The following is a 24,802-nucleotide window of genomic DNA, read 5'->3' on the forward strand; positions in this document are numbered from 1 at the left end:
TTATGTGTATGTTTGCTGATGTCTGTCCGCACCAAGTGCGTGCCTGGTGCCCACAAAGGCCAGAGGAGGGCGTCAGATTCCCTGGACTGGAATTCCTGATGGTGATGAATCGCCTTATGGGTGCTTGGAATGGAATCCGGGTCTTCTGGAAAAGCAGCACTCTCTCCCGATCCGAGGAAACTTTCTGAAAGTCCATTTTATCTGAATTCCCAGTCAGGCACGGCAACGCTCCCGGGTGCTAGGAAAACCACAGAACTCCCGGCCCGCCTAAGAAAATCCTACCGGGCGGCTCCGGGGCAGTGACCCGTGCTGGCCTCTCAGCGGCTTAAGTAGGCGCTCCTCTTTGACTGACAGGGGAGGCCGCTAATACTCACGCAGGGTAGTCCTCTTGAGCGCGCTCGGGGGCGTGCCGCCTTGGCTCTGCTCTGTCCAATCCGGAGCGCCGGAGGAGCTGTAGGGCGGGGCCTGGATCCAGGCAGCCAATAGGGCGAGCACAGCGGGCGCGGCGGGGGCGGCGCGGTCTCGGCTGGCGGCAGAAGCGGCGGCGGGTCTGGGCAGGGCCGGGCAGCGCGGCCGGAGCGGAACGGAAAAGGGGTCGGAGTCGCAGCCCGGCCGGGGCGGCGTGCGTAGCGGAACCCGAGGCGAGCGGCGGCCGAGGTGAGGGGTACGCTGCGACGGTTGGGACGCGGGTCGGTGGCCGCGCCTACCCCTGTCAGGCCGCGCCGGGGCCGAGCGCGCGGGGCCGCGCCGCTCGAAACTTCTAGTCCGCGCGCGAGGGGCCACGAGCCGGCGGGCGGAGCCGGGGAGGTCTGAGGGGCAGCCGGAGCGGGCGTGACCCGCGCGGACGCACTCCTGGGGGCGCTTTGCGGACTGTCCGCCTTCCATTTCCGTCCTTCCCACACTCGGTGTCCGCGGTGGTGAGAGCCAAGCCTGCTTGGAGAACATGACCTAGGGGTGTGTGGCGAGACAGGAAAGGCTGGATGCTGTCCTTTTGACTTTGATAGTTTTCTAGACTCATTGGATTCGAAATGTCAACTACCTCTCTCCTCCCGTGGAACTCAAAAGCCGCGTTCTTCTCTCCCCAGGCTTGCGGGCCCCCCTCCCCCCAGGAGTGGATCGGAGGGGCTGGCTGGGGACCTCATGGCCTTAGAGATTAGACCTGGAAGGAGACACACCCCAGGGATGCTGCGTTCTTGTTGGGTTCTCAAGGGAAGATGACTTTGGTTCGGGGTGTGCACACCATTCCTGGCTCTGGCCGGCTTTCCTTGACCGCAGCTGTCCTGAGGTTTTGTGATTAAGGGGAGTAGGTTGCTGACGGTCTCCAGGGCTACTCATTACGCTGTTTAACAAACACTCCCGCTCTGTCCTGCCTGATGTGAATCTATTTAATCCTGAGTTGTGGAAGTGAGCTCACACCTTCCTCCCCCCCACTGCAGGTTTTTCCGTTTGCTTAAGTTCTGTTCTTGCGCCCCTGGCATTTGACAGGGCATTGGAGCCCCTCACAAAGGGATCATCCAGGTGGGCAGTGTTTTGTGTTAGCCTCCGTTTTCCGTCGCAGGGCATTTGGAGTCACCTTTTCACAGAAGCACTGAATGAGTTCCCGCGTGGTTGGGACTCTCTTGACTTGGAACGCTTTGGTCTGTGCATTTACACTTAACTGTAGAGTTTGGTGGTCTTTTGGTGAAACTATGCTCCTTGAGTCATGAGGCCACTACAAAGACACACTTGTGTGATGTTAAAGAAACTGACCATTAGGCTGATGAGTACTTATTGCTTGGGAAAGTAATTGATCACGAAGGAGTAGAACACTGATTAGATCAATTCTCTCTGCAGGATTTTTTTTCCTCCCCCTTCAAGACAGGGTTTCTCTGTGTAGCCCTGGCTGTCCAGGAACTCGACCTGTAGACCAGGCTGGCCTCGAACTCACAGAGATCCGACTGCCCCTGCCTTTGAGCGCTGGGGTTTTAAAGGCGTGCGCCACCACTGTCCCGTAACTGTGTGAGATTCTTAGAGAATAACTACTCATTTGAAGAGAAGTGGTACTTTAGTTCATGTGTTTTGGGGGACTACAACTTGTTACTTCTGAACATAATAATTAATCCAAAAGTGTGTGTATGTAAGATAGAACATCTAGGTTTCCATCCTGCCTGATAGAGGCTTTCCCTTGATACTGAGAGCCAGCACAGATCTCTGATGGCCAGGCGTTTCTAGGGGGAGCAGAGGCATTTTCCCTTAGTTTTGTGGGATTTTGTTTGTCTGTTTTGTTTTTTAGACACAATCTTGCTATGTAGACTAGCAGACGTGGAACTCACAGAGACTAAATGCGTGTAATACCATACCTGGCCACCCTTAATCTTCCTATTCTTTTTTCTTCCCTGAAACTCCATGTTCATGGGTTAAGGCCTGATTCTTAGACTTCCTGCTTCTGAAAAGGGTCATCACTCAATCCTTGCAGGATGTTATGGAATATCAAATAATAGTAGTAAAATTGCTAACTGTTGTGACACCTGTGAAACAGACCAAAGTGCTCTCTGGCCAACATCACCTGAAACCCAGGGGTTTCTGGCCTGCCTTATTTACCATCCCATTGTACTTGGCCTTCTGGAAGCCACCCTTTAGATTATGTAGGTAATAACTGTGTTCACATGAGCTGTAGTGGCTGCTCAGTGTTTTTCCAGTTGTTTGGAACCACAGCTGCATACCTGAAGGCAGCCAAGGAAGGCAGGGCTTAGCTACTGAGTCGATTTGCATACTAGGGACAGAGTCCTTTATGACCTCTGCTCATCCTCCTCATACCTGAAGGTAACTCTGAGAGTGTGGTCTAAGTGGGCCTTAAACTTGTTCCTGGTGGCTCTCAGTGGTGGTTTTTTGGGATGGCTGTTTGAGCATTTTTTTTTTTTGATTTTTAATATTCATTGGTTAAAAGAATTGGTCTCCTAGGGCTGGGGGATGGTTCAGTCAGGAAACTTGACACCTGAGTTCTAACTCTCAACAAAACAGTAAGGAGGGGGCAGGGAGATGGCTTAAGTGGCTAAGAGCATTTGTTACTCTTACAGAGAGGACCAGGGTTTAATTGTCAGCGCCTACATGGTACCATAACCATCTGTAACTCCAGTCCCAGGGGACCTTGCACTTCTGACCTCTGAGGGCACCAGACATGTACATGGTGCACGTGCATGCATGCAAGCAAACATTCATACACATAAAATTAAGAAATCTTTAAAAAAAATGCAGTGGATAGTGATCAAGGAAGGTACCTGACATCAACCTCTGGCCTGCACATGTACACACAACGCACAGAATAGTTCTCCCACTGGCCACTTGCCTGTAATCCTACCCTAGTCTGAGGCCAGCTTGACTGTGTAGTGAGACCCTATCTCAACAAAGATAGTTCTTCAGGTATTCTACACAACCAGACATTTTTTGTTGTTGTTTTTGTTTTTCGAGACAGGGTTTCTCTGTGGTTTTGGAGCCTGTCCTGGAACTAGCTCTTGTAGACCAGACTGGTCTCGAACTCACAGAGATCCTCCTGCCTCTGCCTCCCGAGTGCTGGGATTAAAGGCGTGCGCCACCATGGCCTGACCGAGGTTTGCATCTTTTTAAAAGACATTTTATTTATTGTGTGTGTGTGTGTGTGTGTGCGCGCGTGTGTATGTATATATACATGCTCATATACATACATGCACTATGCATATGCCATGATGTACATGTGGAGGTCAGAGGACAGCTTGCAGGAGTTGTTTTTCTCCTCTATGTGTGGTTAGCAGGGATGGAACTCAAATTGTCAGGCTTGGCAGGAAGTGTCTTTACCTGCTGAACTGTCCAGATTTTTAATTTTCATTTAAAAAAAATAAAAACTTCTATTTTGAAGTTCTATTTTGAAGAAGATAATACATTTATTTAGTGTGTGTGTTTGGATATGTACAGTGTGCATGTGGCAGTCAGAAGACAACTGTAGGAGTTAGTTCTCGTTAGTTTTCTCCTTCCACCCTGTGGATTCTGGGGATTTGACTCGGGTTGTAAGTAAGGGTTGATGGCAGGTACCTTTACCTTCTGAACCATACTCCCAACCTCTGCTTTTTTTATTCTTTACGCGCCCTCCCCCAGGTTTCCTCCGCTTTGGTCTGGGACTGGAACTGGGAAAGCTATCTGCCATTAAGCTGTGCCTCCAGCTCATTAAAAAATTTCAGTCTTTTCTTGGGTCCAGGCACTGAGCTAGAAGGAGAAGGAGATTCAGCAGCAGAATACAGTGGTAACAGCTATCAGAGTCCTCAGTGACCATCTTAGAAAGGAATCTTGCTGGGGTATTGAGGAACTTACTGTGTGGCTGTCCTTGGCCTCAGAATCAAGTCAGTCTTCTTGCCTCAGCCCTTCAAGTGCTGACATTTCAGGCTTGAACCATTACATCTACTTTAATGTAATTTTTCTCCATTCCTAGAATACCAGATGACAGAGTGGGAGATGGATAGAGACCGGAAACCCTGGACTCTTTATAGCCTTCCCTCCACTATGAGGTTAGGATAATATGCATCTCAGGGTGTCTCAGTATTTATATATGTAAGATGAGGGGCTTAGAAGTTCTTTTTTTAATATTTATTCATTTATTATGTATACAGTGTTCTGCCTGCATGTATGCATGCAGGCCAGAAGAGGCAACCAGATCTCATTACAGATGGTTGTGAGTTACTATGTGGTTGCTGGGAATTGAACTCAGAACCTTTAGAAGAGTAGCCAGTGCTCTTAACCATCGCTCCAGCCTGACTTAGAAGTTCTTAACCTTTGAAATTCTGACAACAGCTATGAGACACCCTCTCCCCAGCCCAGGAAAAGAAGCACATGTGTGAACAACTTGGGGGCCAGCATCCAGGGTAAGGACTGCCACATTCCAGCCCTAAGCCGTCTTCCTCCTGACATGATGGTGGGGTGGTGAGCATAGCTTCCTAAGCTACCTCTTGCCTCAGAGAATCTGTAATCCTATTTTCTCTGACATCTTGGAGCTAATAATAATGATGATATACATACTGGAGGACACACATTCCAAAGGGTTGTCCTCCCATTATTTTGTACTCAAACATTTGAGTGAGTTGAGTTGTGTTAAAGTGGTGTCAGTCCTGGCCATAGTGTTGTAGAGTCCATTCTGGGTACAGAACTTGGGCTCCTGGATGCCAAGTTGGGGTTTTTCTTTTAGGTTCTGTTCGCTTGGTGGTTGCCATGATGAGTTGTTGGCATCATAAATAGCCCTGAATGTCACTTGAAAAAGAAGTTTTGTTCGTCCACCGAAGGACTGTTTTTCCTTTGGAATTTGAATCCTAAACACCTTGCTGTCTTGACAACGAAGAACTTACTTGTTTAATTTTTTCAAATTTTTTAACCTTTACTTTTTATTTTATGTATATTAGTATTCTGCTTGCACCATGTGTGTGTTTTGATCTCCTGGAGCTGGAGTTATGGACAGTTATGTGCTGCCATATAGGTGCTAAGAATTGAACCTGGGTTCTCTGAGAGAACAACCAGTGCTCTTAACTAGTGAGCCATCTCTAGTCCCCTCGTTTTTGTTTTTAGCCTTTTTCAGAGGGGAAAATTTGTAGAATTTGAGGGCTTTGGGTAGACTTATTTAATTTTTTAAAAATTTTTGTTGATTAAAGAGTGTATTTAAATGATTACTTCTCAGTTGCTTAGCACTTGAAAAAGCTGTGAAGTTAATAAATGTTAGGTGGAAATTAGAAATTGAGTCAGACCTGGTAGTACATGCCTTTAAATTCCAGCACATGGGAGGCAGAAGCAGGTGGATCTCTGTGAGTTGGAAGCCACCTGGTCTACAGAGTGAGTTCCAGGACAACCACTGCTACACAGTGAGACCCTGTCTTGAGACAAAAAAAAAATCTCAAGTCATGGAGTTGACCTACCCAAGTATGGCCTCCCTGAGCCAGAATCCCCAAGTAATTTGAAGTTGGGTATGAATTGTGTTGGTCTTTTTTTTTTTTTTTTTCTGTTGCTGTGCTAAAGCACCTTGACCAAGGCAACTTTACTGAAAGAGAGGGTTAGAATCCATGATGGCAGAGCAAAGGCATGGTGGTAGGAACAGCTAAGAGCTCACATCTTGATCAGAAAGTAGGAAGCAGTGTGTGTGTGTGTGTGTGTGTGTGTGTGTGTGTGTGAGAGTGTATGTTGGGAATGGTGACATGGGCTTTTGTAAGCTAAAAACCCTCTCCCAGTGGCACACCTGTTCCTAAAGCCACACCTCCTAATTCTTCCTAAGCATTTCCATAGACTGGGTACCAGGCATTCAAACATAAGAGTCTAAGGGTGCCCTTCTCATTCAAATAACCAGTGACCATGACTGTCCCAACAGTGGCTTCTTGGGACTGTGTCAGGCTCCTAGTGCTTTACAGATTGTTTGTTTATTATATCACAGAGTCTCAACTGTATAAAAAGCAAGTGTTTAAGAAAGGACAGGAAACTTAAAAACTGCCCAGGTTAAATGACTTTTTTCCCCTTATTTTTAAAAATATATTATTCTGTGTACATGTGTATGTATGTATGTGTTATGGGCACAACAAGTGCATTTACCTGCCAAGCCATCTGTAGTGGTTTGAGTAAGAATGGTCTCTATAGGCTCATATAGCTGAATGCTTAGTTATCAGGGAGTGGCACTATTTGAGAAGGCTTAGGAGGTGTGGCCTTGTTGGGGGAAGTGTGTCACTAGGGGTAGGCTTCAAAAGCTCATGACAGGCCCAATCTCAGGCTCTGCATAAGGATCAGGATGTAGCTCTCAGCTACTTCTCCAGCACCACGCCTGCCACCATGCTCTCTGCTGTGGTGATAAGCCTCTGAAGCTGCAAGCCAGCTACAATTAAGTGCTTTCTTTTGTAAGAGTTGCCTTGCTCATGGTGTCTCTTCACAGCAATAGAACAGTGACTAAGACACCATTTCACTGGCTTATTTCTGATGAAAATAAACAACCTGGTCAGATGTGTTGATTACTCAGGCATTGGCATTTGTAATACTGTATTGAGTAGAGTCTCCCTCAAGCATGGTTAGTGTGGAGGATTCCCCTGTCCTCCTATCATGTCATCCCGATGCTTATCAGGAGTCAACCAACGAGTTTGTGATTGTGGCATGGAAAAAGTGTCTGCTTGTGGGCTAGAGAAATGGCTCGGTGGTTAAGAGCACTGTTCTTTTTCCAGAGAACCAGAGTTCAATTGCCAGCACCTACATAGTGGCTAACAACCTCTTGTTAACTCCGGTTGCAGGTGATCTGATGTCCTCTTCTGGCTTCTGTGGGTACTGCATGCATGTGGTACACACATGCAGGCAAACATGCATGTGCATAAAATAAAAAGTGTGGGTGTGTCTGTATCTGCTCACTTCAGGTGGGTTCCTTAAATACTAGAGAAGACAAAGCAATCATATATAGTTCTGCTTTGAGATGAGAAGCCTCCCCAGGAAAGGATTTACCTTGCAGAGAAACTTGGTAGAGGTTAATGGCAAATAGTCGGTTCTGAAACCTTAAGCAGTAGATAATTATCCAAAGTAGAGCCTGGTGCAGAAGTGAGGCTTCCTGGCAGTAAGACCTGAAACAGCCTGGGAGCACCAGTCTGCTGCTTTTATGCAGCAGGGTGCAGAATGCACCTGCCACAAACCTTCACTGACTCCACTATATTCACAACCACTTACTCTCATCAGGAACTGGCACCATACATTGGGTTTTTTTTCCTTCTATGGGCTTTCTGCTTTCTTCTTAGATGCATATGGTCTCAAACTCACAGAGATTTACCTTCCACTGCCTCCTGAATGTTGGGATTAAAGGTATGTGCCTACTTTGTGTTTTTAATGTGTGTGTGTGATTTTCTGCAGGCATGTACTTGTGGAGGTCTGAGGAAAACCCTTGGGAACCTGTTTTTTTATTTGTTGTCTAGTGTGATTGGGGATCAAATTCAGGTTGTCAGTTCTGTATTTGATTACCCTTATGCAGAGCCATCTTCATAGTCCCTTTGTTTTTTTTAATTATTTGTTTTATGTCTGAGTATTTTGATTGCATGTATATGGGTAGCACATGTTTGACTGTGGTCCAATTAGGTGAGAATTGTAGATTGTTGTGAGCTTCCATGTGGGACCTCTGGAAGAATAATGTGTGCTCTTAACTATTGAACCGTCTCACCAAGCAGTGGTGGCAGACACCTTTAATCACAGTACTCAGGAGGCAGAGGCAGGCAGATCTCCGTGAGTTCGGGGCCAGCCTGGTCTACAAGAGCTAGTTCCAGGATAGGCCCCAAAACTACAGAGAAACCCTGTCTCAAAAATCAAACAACAAAAAAAAGCACAAAAACAAAAAACCAAAACTATCGAGCCATCTTGAGCTGTCTTTCCAGTCTAGTCCCAATAGCCCTGTGTTTTTTTTTTTTTTTTTTTTTTTTTTTGGTTTTTCGAGACAGGGTTTCTCTGTGGTTTTGGAGCCTGTCCTGGAACTAGCTCTGTAGACCAGGCTGGTCTCGAACTCACAGAGATCCGCCTGCCTCTGCCTCCCAAGTGCTGGGATTAAAGGCGTGCGCCACCACCGCCCGGCCCTGTGTTTTTTTTTTTTTTTTTTTTTTAAGAGAGAACATAGCCTGGCAGGCTTTGAACTCATCTTCTTGTCTTAACGATTTTAGAGTTTATATTAAGAGGGGTCTTACTTGACAACTGTCCTTGGCCTGAGAGCATTTGGAATATATCTTAGTTGTCTGGGACATCTGTGTGTGAAGGGAGAATAGGCAAGGTGGATTGAAGGGGTGCATTCTGGCTACTGTTATGTAAACATCTTGGTGTCTGGTTCAGCTCATAGCTCTAGTATTCCAGGATTAAGGTCTCAAGCCTTATAGAAACAGCTGGGTCTAGAATAATTATGTTTTACTATGACAGTATCAGATAGAAATGGGTCGACCTGGAAAGAGATATAGAGAAGTACTGGTCTGGCTGTGCTCAGCATGCAGCAGAACTTAACTCCAGCAAGGAGGTCTTTGCCGGAAGTGAGCTCCAGAGTCATCAAGAATGTGGATGCAAGTGGTGTGTGGGGTTCTTGAGTGTGGTGGGAGGACAGTTTCAGGATGTGCTCTTTGTAGGACATGGCTAGGGTCTAGACTTTACTCTGGAGAGTGGATTCAGTGGGGAGCCTTCCAGGGTATGGGCAGGATGATCTTGTCAGAACTGAGGCCAGTTGAGAAGTCGGGGAATGGATGGGAGAAGTGTGAATCTGATTTCTCCTTCTCTCAGTGCTCACCAGTGTCCTCAAAGTCTTGAGGATTGCCTTGGCAGCTCCTGGAAAGCAGTGGTTTAATTTTGTAATAAAGGGGCTTCCAGGGAGGGTTGACCTCAGTCATTGATTCAACTCCATTGTCTAAATGTTCACTTATGCTGTTGGGGTGGGGAGGGTGTTCACATAGCCTGGGTCCTGTTTTTGTTTTGATTGGCTTACTCTTACAAGTCTGTAAGGCTGGCTCCTGCAGATGAGAAAAGGCAACAGTGCAGCAATGAACTAGAGGTCAGAAGCATGGATTTAGAGCCAGACGACCCTTGGTGGTCTGCCACCAGGTAGACGCCACGCCTGGTCAAATGGTTCAACGTTTCAGAGACTAGGTGTCTTATTTTGAACTGCTATAACATAGTGCTCTAGCATTTGCTTATAAAAACACAAATCTTGTTCCTTTGTTCCTCAAAGTTCTGGAGTCCGGAAGCCTGAAGTGAGGATGCAATAGTGCTGGGCTCTCTTCTGGGTATAGATCCAACCTCTGGTGCTTCTCTTACACAGCTGAACAAGGGTAAGGGAGCTCTCTGAGTTCCTTCTTTTTTCATTTTTCTTTTTTTGGGGGAGGGGGTTTGAGAACGGGTTTCTCTGTGTAGCTTTGGAGCCTGTCCTGGAACTTGCTCTGTAGACCAGATTGGCCTCAAACTCACAAAGACCCTCATGTATGTCTGCCTCCTGAGTGCTGGGATTAAAGACATGTGCCACCACTGCCTGGCCTGAGTACCCTCTTAAGCAAGAGCACTGAGCTCATTCTTGGGGACTTCACCCCCATGACCTAATTAGCTTCCATCTCCAAGTATCATGATATTGACACTAGAATTTGAGTATGGGAATTTGGAGTGGGTCCCTCTGGATTGTGGTAGGTGTTGTGCAGTCACAGACGCAGAGCTCAGTCTATGGTACTTAGTCATTTTGTATCACTCAGCATGATAATTAGGTAAATTTGTAAATTATAAAACCCTAAAGTACTTGTATTGGATTTATTTTATCCAGTTCTTTTACAAATGTATTATTCTTTCTTGAGTCAGAGTACTCATTAGGACATTTTTTGGTGACTCAAGGTCACAGGGATGCTATCAGGGTCACCAGGATGGGTGAGCCCCTTTGTGGAATCTCATGACCTTGGCAGGACATATGTTCTCTTCATTGCACTACTCTGAGGTTTTGTTTGCTTCTGTCCCCTTGATGGGAGTGAGACTAGGGATCAGTATCCTAGCCAGGTGGTGGTGGATGCCTTTAATCCCAGCACTCAGGAGGCAGAGGCAGGCGGATCTACAGAGTGAGTTCCAGGACAGCTATGACCACACAGAAAAACCCTGTCTCAAAACAAACAGAAGATGGGTGCATCCTGCCTGTGTTTGAGGACAGCCCTGCCCTGCCTCCTGGCTTGATGATGCTGTGCTTGAGTTTAATGTGATGGTCATACAGGCCTGTCCCAGTGATGAAGAAGTATTGCTGTGATTGTACCTAGTGTTTAGGGGGAAAGGAGCATGTGACTGGGTGAATGGGACATCCAAGTAAAAAAAGACTTGAGAAGATCAAGGATCAAGCTGTGTGCACAGGGATCCATGGAGGAAATAGGGTTAAACTTACATGAAGCAGCAATAGCTCAGGCTGTGGAATCGGGGTTCTGAACTGTGCTCTTACCCTTTTACTTTCAGAATTAATGTTTAAGTTTTAATTGACTTCATAATTTAGGTTAAGTGTGTTATCAGTGTAACTTGGCTGTGCACTATTGGTAGTTGACTATGAACTTTCCCATAGCATTCATTTTGATTTCAGAACAGCTTTATTGGTTGTTGGTTTCCCTTGTTCATGATTCAGAAGAAAGACAAAAAGAGGTAGAATTGGAAGGCTCAGTGGCTTCTCTGAGGCCACTGACCTAGACTCCACATGAGGGGTAGACAGTCACAGGGCCTTTGCCTGGACCTGCAGGGTAGTCTATGGTGTCTAGAATCAGCTGTGACTAGTTTTCTAAGTTGTCTCTTGAATGAAATGAAATTTTATTGTTTTAAAATGATGTTCAAATTGTAGTTTGTGAACATTTTCAGACTTCAAACTATGTTTGTGTTTCATTATATCAAATTATGCTGTCTCTAGCTGAGTGTGCCATGACTGTGAATTGTGGTCAGGCTCTCTTCCCACGCAGACCTCCAAGCCCGCTATTAGTGGATTTTGTAGCTCACTGGTTTGCTGAAGCTGGCTTGCCTGGGCACCAGTTAGCTTGAGTATGATGATGTTTTTAATTATAAGCGCTTGTGACCTCTGTACCAACAAATATATCATCAGATAAGGAGGCTGGGCATGTGCCATGGTAAGATTGGCATGGTTGGTGACAGAACCAGTAGCCATGGGGTACACTGTGTTCTGGATTTTCTGAGAGACCGTGGAAGTTTTATATTTCTGCCCATTGAGTTCTTACAACCAGTTGGTGAACACCCCACTTCATCCAGGAGTAATCAACCCAAAGGTCACAAAAGTGACCTTCAGAGGGTTGCTGTCAGAACTGACCCTGAAGCCCATACAAGTGTTCCTTTATCTTGCCACCTTGAGTAAATATTCTGAGTCACTTGCCCTTAATTATGAAAAGGATCTTTAAAAATTCCTCCCTGCCTCTGAGGAACATAGAAATGGGGCAAATTATGTGTTTTTCATTTAAGGCAGGCCATGTTCACTAACCCAATTAAGAAAACCTAAAAATTCACAGTTTACAAAACCAGGGAGTCTATAAGGGTAGGAAGGGAGCTATCACAAGCTAGGACTAGGTCAGCCACATGTATCTCTCCCAGTTGATGAGGTCAGAGGGTGGAGGAACAGGGTTCTCAGAGTTCCAGAGGCCTGGTGGGTGCTGTTGCTCCATCTTCCACAGTTGTCCTGAGGAGGCAGCTGAGGGAGAACTCACTTGGTTGCCTTATGATGTTAGATGATCATTTGGGTGGATACCTGAGAGCATATGTTCTGACTGCGTAGCTTTGCTTACAGATACAGGGTTGCACTGTTCAGCCCAGGCTGGCCTCAGACTCAAGATCCTGCTGGGGTGACAGGCCTATGCCATCATCACACTTGGCTCAGGTACTTGATGGTTATGCTTGAACTAATTGCCATTTTTTGTTCCAAATGACTGAATATTAAAAAAATTATATTCCCCCTCCCCTCTGTGTGCGTACATGTGCATGTGTATGTGTATCTACCATGGTATGCCATGCAGAGGCCAAAGGGCAACTTGCAGAAATTTTTGTTTTTGTTTTTGTTTTGTTTCGTTTTGCTTTTATGGAGGTACTGGGGCTCAGCTTCTTATTTTCAGGCTTGGGAACAAGTACTCTTATCTGCTCAACTGTCTAGAATCTAGATACTAGATGGCCCATGCCTTTTTCTTTTTCTTTTTTTCCCCCATGTCACCATGTCTGCCCTAAATGCCCTCATTGAGTATTTTTTTCTTTTGCATTGTTGGGAGATCAGATCTAGGGCCTAGCTCTTGTAAGGCAAGCATTCTGCCAAGAGAGCCACATCTCCAGCCCCTTAAAAGATTTCCAGTGTTATCTTGTTGGCTGTATGAGATTGAAACATTCCCTGGTGCTGGGCATTTTAGGTTATTTCCACCTTTTTGCTAATTAGATGAATTTGTAGTTTACAATTTGAGTTTCCTTCTTTCTTTCCCCCCTCCTTCCCTTCCTTCCTCCCTCTCTCCCTTCTTTCCTTCCTGTCTATGTAATTAGTTCCTGAAAAGAAATGCCCAGGAATGGCTTTAAAGCTATACACACTTTAGAGTGCTGAGACCTGAATTCTTGTAAGTCTGTTTTTCTAGAATTTTAGACTAAAGAAAACCCTGGGGATTTCTTCCTGTTGGGTGTCTTGGTCTTTGGAACTTGCAGTATCCACGAGATAAACTCTCATGAGGGTTTCTTGAATGAGTTACATTCCCTTCCTAATCTGGGTGCACTCTTCTTGCAGGGGATGCTTTCCTTTCACCAACATGAAGTAAGCAAGCCCTTTGTGGGGGAGGGGGCTGGGTTGTAGCTTAGTGGTAGAGCTTCTGTGAGTATGGTCAGTTCCTAGCACTAAGCACTAAAAAGATGGAAGAAGTCCTACTGCTACTTCTACTTTTTACCAGTGAGGTGAGCAAGTGGTCCTCTTCCCGAGGCTGTGAGTGGTCAGACTGCTCGGAACCACAGTAGCTGATCATGCTTGTCCTGGTTTGCGTCTCCACATTTGCAGTCTGTGAATTGGGAAGAACTGGGCAAGGCAGTTGGCACTGGAATCATTCAGAGGTCATGGCAGCCTGGAGTCACATAATCCTTTGGACTTTGCCTTTGTGACAGGGGTGCCATTCTCACAGATGCTTCAGCTTCTCTTCATTGCTACAGATAGGCACTCTACCAGAGTTATGTAACCTGCTCATGTTTCTGTTGTTACTGTTTGCTTGCTTGTTCATTCTTTGCTGAAGTCTACTGTGTCGTTTCCCATTGGCTGGCTTTTTCACCTTTTACTGTCTTATGGAAGACTAAGAAGTATCCTATTTGCTCATTTCTCAGGGTTTGCAAAGGACAAGCTGTGTGTTTCTTGGGTGGATAGGGTGGGGGCTCCTGGTACGGAGGTTATGACCAGACTAACCCACCTCTGTTCTCACCTTGGACAGTTGTGCCTCCCACATCCACCCCTCCCATGGAAGCAGTTTCCTCTTCACATATCTGGCCTCACCATGGGCAAAACTCTCAATCTTAGTTCCTCTTCTCATAAAGCTGGTGTTCACAGCTGAACGAAGCAAAAGACTAGTCCATATGGAGGTAAAATGAGAGGAAACCATCTCAGACAACACAGGGGCACAACAGGCCTTTGTTCCCTGGCACAAGCAGGTTTTTAGTGCCAGCACTCTGGGGCTAGCCTGACTATTGGCTCTGCTAGGCACTGGGAGCTTCCTGCTTCCCGACCCTGTTTATTCTGTCAGTAAGACCAAATTTAAGAGTAATGCTTGGCTGTGTGCTTGGCAGCCTGTGTTTTTATCACAAGTGTGGAAATTGTACTTTGGCTTGGTTTCTACAGATGCCTAAACATGTCTGAGTCTCTGTTGCCTTAGCAACAGGCTGAACTTTGCTTGTGGGTGGCAAAGGCTCTGGCAGGGGCTGGGTGGGAACTTTTCAGCTAAATTGGATGGCCAGTGGCACTCCCTGTGGCTGTCTCTAGAGACCATTTTATTTTCTTGAGAAATCTCAGCTCAGCAGGGTAGCATGGCATGGGACAGGGCGGACCCAGTCCTCCAGCAGCTCCCAACCCAGGCGTTGCTCTTTGCTGAAGCTGGAGGCTTTGATCTGCACTGGGGCAAGGACTTTTCTTGCTATTCTATGAAGCTGCTTGTGCTTCTTAACAGCTGGGCCTAAAGGCTGGGTCTGTCATGGAAACAGGGCCTTATAGAGGACCAGAAGGCTACACCTGAACACCGTATATTATGGGGAAATGAGTATGGTGAGGTTGCAGGCATCCATGATGGGTTTTCCTTTAAGAAGACCAAGGGAAATGGTTCCTGTAATAAATATTATCCTTTATTATCTTGTCCTTAAAAACTTTTTTTGGTATTTGTTTATATATGTGTGTGAATGAAGGAGTGCCAGGGCTCACATGTGGAGGTGATTCTTGATGGGATCTAACTCAGGTCATCAAGATTGACAGCAAGTGTCTTTACCTCCTGACTCTACTTACCAATCCTGCTATTTCACAACATGCAGCTTGTATTTCATTTTGAATTTCTTTTTACTCTTATAGGTGTAAATTCTAAGTTGCTTGATGGGAGCTGGAGCCGAGAGCTGTTTATCACCTATATTAAAAGCTCAGCCAGCCTGCCTTCCCTGAAGTTCTTCTTTGTGTTCATTTCCAGAATTACTGTTTTGGACCCGAGCTGCTCTGTCTTCTACTTCTGCTGGGAACGTCTATGTTTATGACATTTAGAAATAATTTAATATTATTAAATATTATATAATAGTTCATTATTATAAGATAGTTTATGCTCTTTCTTATGAGTGTAGAGGGACTTCTCATAACCCTGCCTTCCAAAAGGCAGTATAAACTCAAGAGTACAAGCTCAGCCCGCTGGGGACTGTATAGATTCCCTCTTTGGCATGGAGTTGGCGAATTGCCAGTCCTTCCAGGACCTACAAAAGCTGCAAACCTTACTCCCACCCTCTCTGCACACTGTTGCTGTTGCTGGGGGTTGTCCAGATTGAGGGCCTAGGTTGCTCACCCTGTAGGAGGGCCATGTTTCCAAATTTAATAGCTGCCTCTGAGTTTGGGTCTTGACACAGCTGGATGCTTTGGAGTATGGAGTGTGTGGTGTCTCATTAGGAGTTCTGCTGTTAGGTTGCTCTGACTTCACCTTGGCTGTACTGTTTGTTGTGGGATCTACTTCTCATTTGTATATTTGTATTTATGTGTACCTGTGTGAGTTTATATGCCTGGCATTTGTGCAGATAGCTACAGAGGCCAGAAGAAGGCTGTGGACCTCCTGGAACTGGAGTAAGAGGCAGTCGTGAACTGCTTGATGTGGATGCTGCAAACCAAGCCCAGGCTCTCTTCAAGAACAGTAAGCCTGCTGGGTAATGGCAGCATGGCACACGTCTTTAATCCCAGCAGAGGCAGAGGGATCTCTGAGTTCGAGGCCAGCCTGGTCTACAAAGCAAGTTCCAGGACAGCCAGGGCTATTTCACAGAGAAACCTTATCTCAAAAAAACAAAACAAAAACAAAGAATAGTAAACTCTCTTAACAGCTAAACCACCTCTGCAGCCCCACTTTACCTTTCTGGTGGGGTGCTGATGGGGTTACCATATGGTGGGTAAATAACTGCTGCACCACGCTGTTAGGCCCAGATCCGCGCAGACCCCCCCCCCCCCCAAAAGCCAGCAAGGAGACCAAGTCCCGTATGTGAAAGCAAAGAGCCTTTATTTTATGCAACTTCACAAACTCGGTCTCTCCGCATGTCCAACTTTTGGAATAAACGGAGAGCCCCGAGCTCAGTTAGAGATGGGTTTTTATAGTAGTAAAGGTGGGGGTGAGGGGTTTCTGAGGTTCAGGACCCCTGATCGGCTGACATTTGTCTAGGGGTGTCCTGGTGAGTGTGTGCTGGCAGGTGGTCCTATCTACAGTGGTTGGAACTTTAGGCATTTCCTTTGGATGGTCTGTTCTTGGGTGGTGTTCTGATAATCTCAGTTTATGGTTCTTCCTGCTACCAGGTATTGCTTCAGGGTAAACTACTGAGACTCAGGCCTTTATTAAACTTAACAATGGGGGGGCAGGGTTGAAGAGATGGCTCAGCGTTAATAGCTCTGCCCTCTCTCCCAGAGGACCTGGGTTCAGTTCTCAGCACCCACACGGCAGCTCACAACTGTCTGTAACTTCAGTTCTAGGGAACCTGACACCCTCACACAGACATAAGTGCAGGCAAAACGCCAATGCATATAAAATAAATAAACTTAACAATGGCTAAATCCTACTCTGGTAGGTGATATGGTTGGATGTAAAGAACTTCCTTTGGGCTGGGCGGTGGTGGCGCACGCCTTTAATCCCAGCACTCGGGAGGCAGAGGCAGGCGATCTCTGTGAGTTCAAGGCCAGCCTGATCTACAAGAGCTAGTTCCAGGACAGGAACCAAAAAGCTACGGAGAAATCCTGTCTCGAAAATCCAAAAAAAAAAAAAAAAACCCACACACACAAAAAGAACTTCCTTTGGGTGATCTTTTCATATTTAGCTTATCATGGCTGGCTCCTACACAACTCATGTAGCACACTGCCTGCTGTGTGATCCCACAGTAGAACACACAGGTGTATGGAAGTTTTCTGACTCTTAAGGACCTATGTTCTAGCTCAGTACTGTAGTGGTTCTGTAGTGATCCAGGCTCCCTGTGGCTAAGTCATTACCAAGGGTTTAGTCCCTCAGGACTGTGCCCAGCAATTATAGATTGTGTCAGGGGTGCCCTTGGCTCTGGGCTATATGTGGCATGCAGGTGAGGACAATTGAATAATGTAGCCCAAAACATAAAATCATATATTTAAAACATGAATTTAAATAAATAAACTTGGCATTTTCCATAGTAGCTTCTGTCCTTCAGAGACTATGTGACCTGTGAGAAGTTACCATCATTCTTGGGGCTCAATCCCTCTGTCCAGTGAAGGATGATTCTGGGGAGATTGAAGTTGCTTCCTGGACCATGTGAACCTCTCAAGCTAGCTGTGTTTGCTTAATTTAGTGCCCTTCAGTCTTTGAGAGATGTCATTTGCAAAAGTCATTAACCATACCACCGCGCTGTCCAGTGACACTGGGGTCTGTGGGTCCCTACCTCACTGTGGAGCGTGGCACAGTGCCCAGGGCACTTGAGTTCCCATCCCCCACTGTTCGTGTACCCCTCCCAGTCTCTGAAGCTGCAGACTGGAGGAATCTGTCTTCATGTAGGCTAAGATCAGACAGGACTTCTAGTAACTTGGGGAGGGATTCAACCTCTCCTGAAACCCAGCGATGTCCAAACCCCACATTCCCAGGTTGGACCATTAATGTTTTTTTCCCTCCCATTTTCCCTAAGAGATCCCTTTGGACTTGAGTGATCTTCACTTTTCAGTCTTCTGAATGTTGGCATTTTAGGGGTGTACAATCACATGGACCCCTGACCTAGTTTTTATTTTACTATGGTTGCCACAGTTATTTTCAGTTTAGTGTTTATTGGGGCTCATGCGCCAGACCCCCTGCTTCTATTTGCCCAGTTATGCTCATTCTCAGGTCAGATGAGGAAACTGAGCTTAGGCAAAATGCCAAGTCTCATATCTGGAAGAATGGCACGTGCTTGAGATCTGAGTGCTGCTGTGGAACTTGGAAGGCAGACCTGAGGATGAGTCAGAAATGCCAGCATGTGCACTGTGTCAGTTTATGCTGGACCAGCTCTATTCTTTGTAATCAGGATTTGTCATATCAAAGAGAGGGAATGTCTGAGACATGCGTCAGTCCTTTGTGTGGTGGACCTCAGCACTTGATGATGCAGATACACCTGTTTGTTGTTTACAGACCTGAGCAGCAGTCTCTTTCTTGTCTGAATGCATTCCTTGTGGATGGTGTATTATTCCTTTCTTGGCTGCAGAGCTTTGGGTACACCCTGGCTTTTCTCCAGTGTTTTCTTGTTGTGACTGGGCATAATAACTTTCTGAAAGCTGTTTTAAAAATCTCCTCTCCTCTATGAAGAATGGAAGGAAACAGCATTTGCAGCCATGACTCAGCCCTTGATATAACAGTCATTCTGACTGGAAGTTTGCAAGCTGTTATCCTGCTGGCATCAGCAGCTGCGAGTTCTTTAAATATTTACATTTTATCACTGCTCAGCTCTTGTGTTCTGTAGGGGAGGGAAGCAGTGTCTCTGTCCTACAGTCCACGTGGCCTTCTCTGATGCTTACCTTTCCAGGAGGAACTGTGGGTTAAAGATTGAGCAGTTACCCAAGTGAGCTTTGCTCTGGGCCTTGCAAGGTGTGTGTGAGCTGTGTGTTTCTGTCTAGAGGTCCTGGACAGTGGTCAGAAACTGAGCCCTCCCCAGTGTGAGAAAATGACAATGGAATCTTCAGTGTGTCTTAGGAGGGTTCTGTTTGAGTAGAAAATGGAAACCTTTGTGGTTTTTATTTTATTTTGCTGAGATTGGGTCTCGCTTATTTCAGGCTGGCCTGGAAATTGGTGTAGCTAAGGTTGACCTTGAACTCCTGACCCTCCTGCTCCTGCTGGGACACAGAAGTGTAGCACGCCTGGCTCAGGAGCTGGCTTTTGAAGAATGTTGTGTTGTATGACAGTATAAAAGGTTAGTGTTTTATGTTGTTCTTGCCTCAAATTTCAGACTCCTGAGTTGTAATAACGGACAGTACTACATACTAGGCCTTCTGTTTTTAAAGCCTACTGTGTGATACAATTTGACATGGCATACACTGTTGCCATTCCCACAAACTGAAAGCCTCCTTCTGCTGTCTTGTAGCCCCTCCACTTACCCCTCCCCTCTTCTTCCCCAGGTAGGAAGCCATTGCCGGCCTGCGTTAAAATGCAAAAGACTAGATGAAGTGGATGTTTGCAGGTTTGTGTGTTTGGGGATAAGTTTCATGTAAAATCTTTGCTGAATTCAGGGTCACAAATATTGTCTCTTGCTGATCTTACAGGTCTGGGTTTTATATTTGGGTCTGTGATCCATTTGAACCACTTTTTTTTATATAGTGGGAGATATGTAAAGAAGGTCCCCTGTGGGGCCTCCCCCATCTTGTTTTTCAGCACCATTTACAAAAATGTTCCCAAAATTTTAAGGGGAAATTTTCTAATTGGTCTGGAACTTGTGGTTTTGGGCACTTGAGTTTTCTTCCTGTTGGCTGCTTATTATTCTCTGTGCTTCATGTAGCCTGGGTGTTTTTCTTTCATGAGTGTCTTTGGTTCCTGATGCCAAGGGCTCTGTCATCGTGAAGCAAGTTATAAAGGGGCAGGATGATGCTTGGTCAAATGTACATGGGCTTTCTCCCTACTCAGAGTTACATACATAGAGTCCTGGACACAGAAGCTTTATGGATATTCCATTTGGTGGCTTCTGGGCATTTCCAGAGGTGACTGTGAAGGCCTGCCAGGATAGAGAAGTGAGGGTACAATAAGCTTTCTGTGTCTGGGTAGGTAGGGTGGCAACCTAGGCTGGGGATGTGGCTGTTTGGAGGCCACCTTGGGTGAGAGAGGCCTAACAGTGGTATGACCTGCTTGTTGGCTGGGGGAACCTGTCTTCTCCGTGGTCTGACTTCTCTGCCAGTTGGATGACTGGACAAGTTCTCTGTTTGTTCTCAGTCACAGAGGCTCTGAGCAGTGTCTAGGCTCGCTGTTCCCTGGACCTGTGTGGTGGCTGTGGTCCACAGGCCATGGTCCTGCCAGTGCCACTGTCTGTCTGTTCTACACACTCTGCCAGCTTCATGGCCCTCTGAGTAGGCGACATGGAAACGGAGCACACATGTCATGGGCACGTGTTTGGCTACTGAAGTTTGAAGGATTGATTGGTTTGCTATTCCTGTACTCTTCAGAATTGTGGTCTCAAGGCCATCCTGGTCTTATCAGCAGCGAGGAAGGGCCAGACCTTCGGGATTACAGTTCTTCATTGCTCCTGGTCACCCTCACAGTGAAAGCCCAGACTTGTAGAATGTTCACTGCTTACCTCATTTCTTGCCACATTCCTGCATTTCTCCCTCCAGGTTAGAGGTGACTTCCCTCTCTTTCTCCACCTATCCTTTCAGCCCTAGCCCTCACTCTACAGTCCCCTCCCAGGATGCCTTGTGATGTAGTGCTCCTCCCTTCCCAGAGGATTTGCTGAGGAAGGTGAGGGCCTGCAGGATCTGTCTTTTAAAAATGGAATCCAGGTTTTAGCTCTGCATGCATGGGCACCATGAGGACCCTTGACGTGGAAACCATCTCATGGTTTGAGAAGTGGTTGTCTGGATTGAGCTGGCTTTGTTGCTTTTTTCTTTAAATGGGAATTATATTGATTTTCTTCTTTCTCTCTATTTTTTTTTTCCTACCTTCCACTTGCCTCTCCCCTTCTCTCTTTCCTGTTATTGAGACAGGGTCTTAACTGTGTTATAAGGTCCGACTGTCCTGGAACTCACTGTGTGTACCAGATGACTTCACACTTGTGACAGTTCTCTGGCTTATACCTTCTGAGTACTGGGATTAGTACAAGGAGCCATTGCACATAGCTCCTTGGTTGTCTTTTTTAAGATTATGGATTTTTAAGTATTCTCTCTCTCTCTCTCTCTCTCTCTCTCTCTCTCTCTCTCTCTCTCTGTCACAGTTTCTCTGTGTAACAGCCCTGGCTGTCCTGGAACTCACTTTGTACACCAGCCTGTCCTCAAACTCAGAGATCCACCTGCCTCTGCCTTCTGGGTGCTGGGATTAAAGCCGTGCGCCACCACCGCCTAGCCTATTTTTTTCTCTCTTGTAACAATTCAAAAATTGGTATCTCTGACACAAACTTATTATATGTGTGTGTGTGTACAGGAATACATGTGGCACAGTTTGCCTGTGGAAGTCAGAGGACAACTCTTTGAAGTTGGTTCTCTCCTGCCACCTTGTGGGATGTGGGATTGAACTCATGTTATCAGAGCCTCCTAACAGTATATCAACCCACTGAGCCGTCTCATTGGCCCAACAGCTTTTTCTAAATGTGTCTGCTATTAGAATTTGAAGGCAAGCTCAAAGATTTATTTGAATTTTTACAGTGTTTCTTTGGAACATAGGGACTGGGCCACAGTTGACTAGCATGGCTCAAGACCCGTGTCTTTGGAGCTCTGGTGCTTTAGCTTGGGAACGTTACCGCTGCCTGGCTTAGTTCTTGTGCTGCTCTAGTTCAAGGATTGAGGGTGGGTGGGCAACTGCTGCCTTACATTCCTGAGACATACTCCTGCAGGCTCTTGGGGTTCTGACCCTGGAACCAGATTATTTCAGTTCACTGTATAGTATCTTCTTTAAGTTACTAGGAGACAGGATTGAACAATCTCATTTGACTGCCTGGTGTTTGAGGGAGGCTAAGGGGTTAGGGGTGTAGAAGAGGAAGGGGATGTAGGAGGGATGAAAGGACGAAGAAGGTTGGGGTGTACATACATGACTTCAAGTTTAGCTTGTTGTCAATTCTGCTTCTAGCCATAAACAAACAAACAAGCAAATAAGTAGATTGTAAATAAGAAAAAAAACCTTTCTACTCTCCCCGGCATACCCACATTTCTTGACCTCTCCCATGTTCTTTGGAAATGGGTATTTACCATTCTTGGGGGTCTTAAGGTGTAAATGAGTAGCCCGTGAAGTCCTGGAGGGAAAACCAGCTGTGTTGAGGAGTGTTGCCTAGGTGCTTGAGGTGGAGTTCTTTCTATGGGACTCGGAGCTCCAGAAGATCCAACACCTTCTGGCCTTCAGAGCACTCACACATGTGACAGAGAAACTCATATGAACACATATAATAAGTCTGTCAACTTACATGCCTAATAAGTGACAGAGTCAGTATTTGAACTTGGGTTACTCTCAGTGTGTTGTGTGCAGATTCAGGATTCCATCTTTCCCCGTGTTTATGAATTAAGTATTGGGTGTCATAGTCTTTGTGGGCCATAAGGGAAAGATTTGTTAGAGTCTTTATTCAGAAATTTAGCATATGTGTCTATAGCTGTTCATTTGTATCTATAAAACTCACACATACAGTCTGTGTCTTAGTTGTCCAGACTGTGGGAATCTGGGAATTTCTAGGTAGAAGAGTGGGGTGAGGTCATCCGGAGCCTCAGGAAGGAATGCTCTGCAGAGGCAGGTACCTGTGAGGGGGCGACTGGAACATTCTTCACGCGGTTGGTTCCTCTCATCCTTTAGGACAGTGTGCCCCTCTTCAGGGCCTTGTCACTCCTCCCTTATGTGGCCGTCCTGTTCTCACATGAGTTTTACAGTTTCTTGATTCTTCCATCAGGTGGTCGTATCATGCAAAGGGGACCTGTCTGTTTCCGTGTCCTCTGTTCTCTGGATATTATATCCAGGAAAGTTCCTCTGTGAGTACATGGTGTGAATTGGCAGCCCAGGTATGAGAGCTGTGAGATCATGATCTGGAACCTGGCTGCAAGGAGTGGAAGCCAGGGAGATAGAATGAAAGGTCATTTTGGTGTGTTTAATTTCATTTGACCAGATTAATGTTGCTTTTGGCTCATACTTGTGCTGTTGCCGTTGAGTGAACACTACTTCTCCCAACTGGCTGGGATGGTGGCCAGAGGGGGTCACTTTCAATAGCAGCATTGCTTTACTGAGCCTTGGTCCTTTTCCTCTTATGTGGGGCAAATTCTTTTTAGCAGCTATCATGTTCCTCTTTCATAATCTCTAGGGTAGCTTCTGATCTTTTTTTTTATATCTCCCCTCCCCTTGTCTAATGCTCACTCTTTCTGTAGTAATTCACAGAAAATGGAAACCAGCTAGAGGTTACTTGACTGAGACAGGGCAAAAGATTGTTGACCTTGAAAAGAAAGCCTCTGGGCTTACTGGGTAGACTGGGTGTGTGTGTGTGGGGGGGGGGAGGATGTGGTGGGTGGTGGTGGAAGGGGTGGGTGGGTTGGGCCAGGTAGAGGGTGAAACAGGACCAAAGCTCAGGCAAGGTGACCTCGATCTTTTCTGCGCCCTGCACAGGTGTTACAAGTGAAGTCCAAGATACAGCGGCTCTAGAGGAGTCTTGTAGTCAGCAAGGGAGGAAGCGGTAGGGTGGGTCACTTCAGGTGGTGTGGTCAGTGTGTGGAATCTGAGATGAGGATGTGTGTGTGTGCTGCCCTATCATTCTCTGTCTTGTTCCTTTGAGATAAGGTCTCTCACTGAACCTGGAACTCACTAGTTTTCTGTTAGACTGACCTAGCTCCAACCATCTTCCTGTTGCCACCCTCTTTCCCCATCTTCCTCATAAGTACTGGTGTTATGTCTACACTTAGCTTTTACCTAGGTGCTAGGATCCCAGTTCAAGTCCTCTTGCTTGCAGAGCAACAAGCTCATACTGAGCCAACTCCCAACTGCACTATCTATGTATATATTCATATGTGGAATTTTACACCAGCAAAACTGTCATAAGCTGAGGTTTAGAGACAACATGGAGATCTTTTTCTTCCATGTGGTGTGTGGGCTAAGGCGAGTCTACTCATAGGAAGTTCCATACCCCATGAGCAGTGCCTGGAGTTTAATACCTATACCACAAGTGTGTTAAGCAGATGCCTTAAGTCAGAGGTTCTCAACCTGTGGGTTGCTACCCCTGGAGTGATGTCAAAGGACTCCTTCACAGAGATCATCTAAGACCATCGGAAAACACAGATATTCACAGTATGATTCATAACAGTAGCAAATTACAGTTATGAAGTAGCAGCAAAAATGAAAATAAATTTTATGGTTGGAGATCTTTACAACAAGGAATTGTATTAAAGGATCTCAGCATTAGGTTGAGAACCACTGCCTTAATTGAATGTATTACTCCCAGCAGGAAGGGTCACAGCATAGTGAAGGGGAGGCATTTAGCCAAGGTCATTGATATCTATCTATGTGTTTTTGACTGTCTTTATATTTAATTGACTCTCAGTTCCTGGGTAGAGATGCAAACACATGTTTCTGTACTTGGGCATTAGACAGTGGCCAGAGCATTTCAGGTGCTTTGGGAGTTTTTGTATTTCAGTTCTTTGTAGAGCCCTGTGGTCTGAGAGCTGTAGTGCAGGGGGATTGGTCAAGAGAGTCAAGAATTCTACTCTGTCAGAATACAAAAAGCTGATAAGGGTTTTGTGATCTAAGCGAGTTTGAGCATAAAGCCAGTCCTTGGAAGGCACTGGGTATGGTGACCTCACAGATGCAGGAAACCTGAAAAGGAGTCAGGGAGGGACTATCTTTTCCAAAGGGTAGGGGATTCCCTAAAGCCCAACTGAGGTGCTGGTGCCAGGAGGAAGAAGAACTGTGCTGGGCATGGAGTTGCTTTGGGAAATGTAGTAGAGCCCCCTGCACAATGG

General features: G+C 46.1%; 1 protein-coding gene across 4 annotated transcripts in view; it reads left to right on the forward strand.

Annotated features, from left to right (window-relative positions):
* The first annotated feature begins 522 nt into the window (after positions 1-522).
* Positions 523-24,802, forward strand: part of Pacsin2 (protein kinase C and casein kinase substrate in neurons 2) — a 100,473-nt gene continuing 76,193 nt past the window's right edge. For 2 of the 4 annotated variants that reach the window (XM_050129020.1, XM_050129061.1), the window contains exon 1: positions 523-657. The gene's annotated coding sequence lies outside the window, so the exon portion shown is untranslated. Of the gene's footprint in view, positions 658-9,697; positions 9,798-19,300; positions 19,363-24,802 lie in introns of all 4 variants that reach the window. The other 2 variants (XM_050129029.1, XM_050129046.1) reach the window with 2 other exon arrangements.

This window comes from Alexandromys fortis, unplaced genomic scaffold (assembly GCF_014885135.2).
Source record: "Alexandromys fortis isolate MF-2015 unplaced genomic scaffold, M_Fortis_MF-2015_v1.1 scaffold_28, whole genome shotgun sequence".
NCBI classification, from domain to species: domain Eukaryota; kingdom Metazoa; phylum Chordata; class Mammalia; order Rodentia; family Cricetidae; genus Alexandromys; species Alexandromys fortis.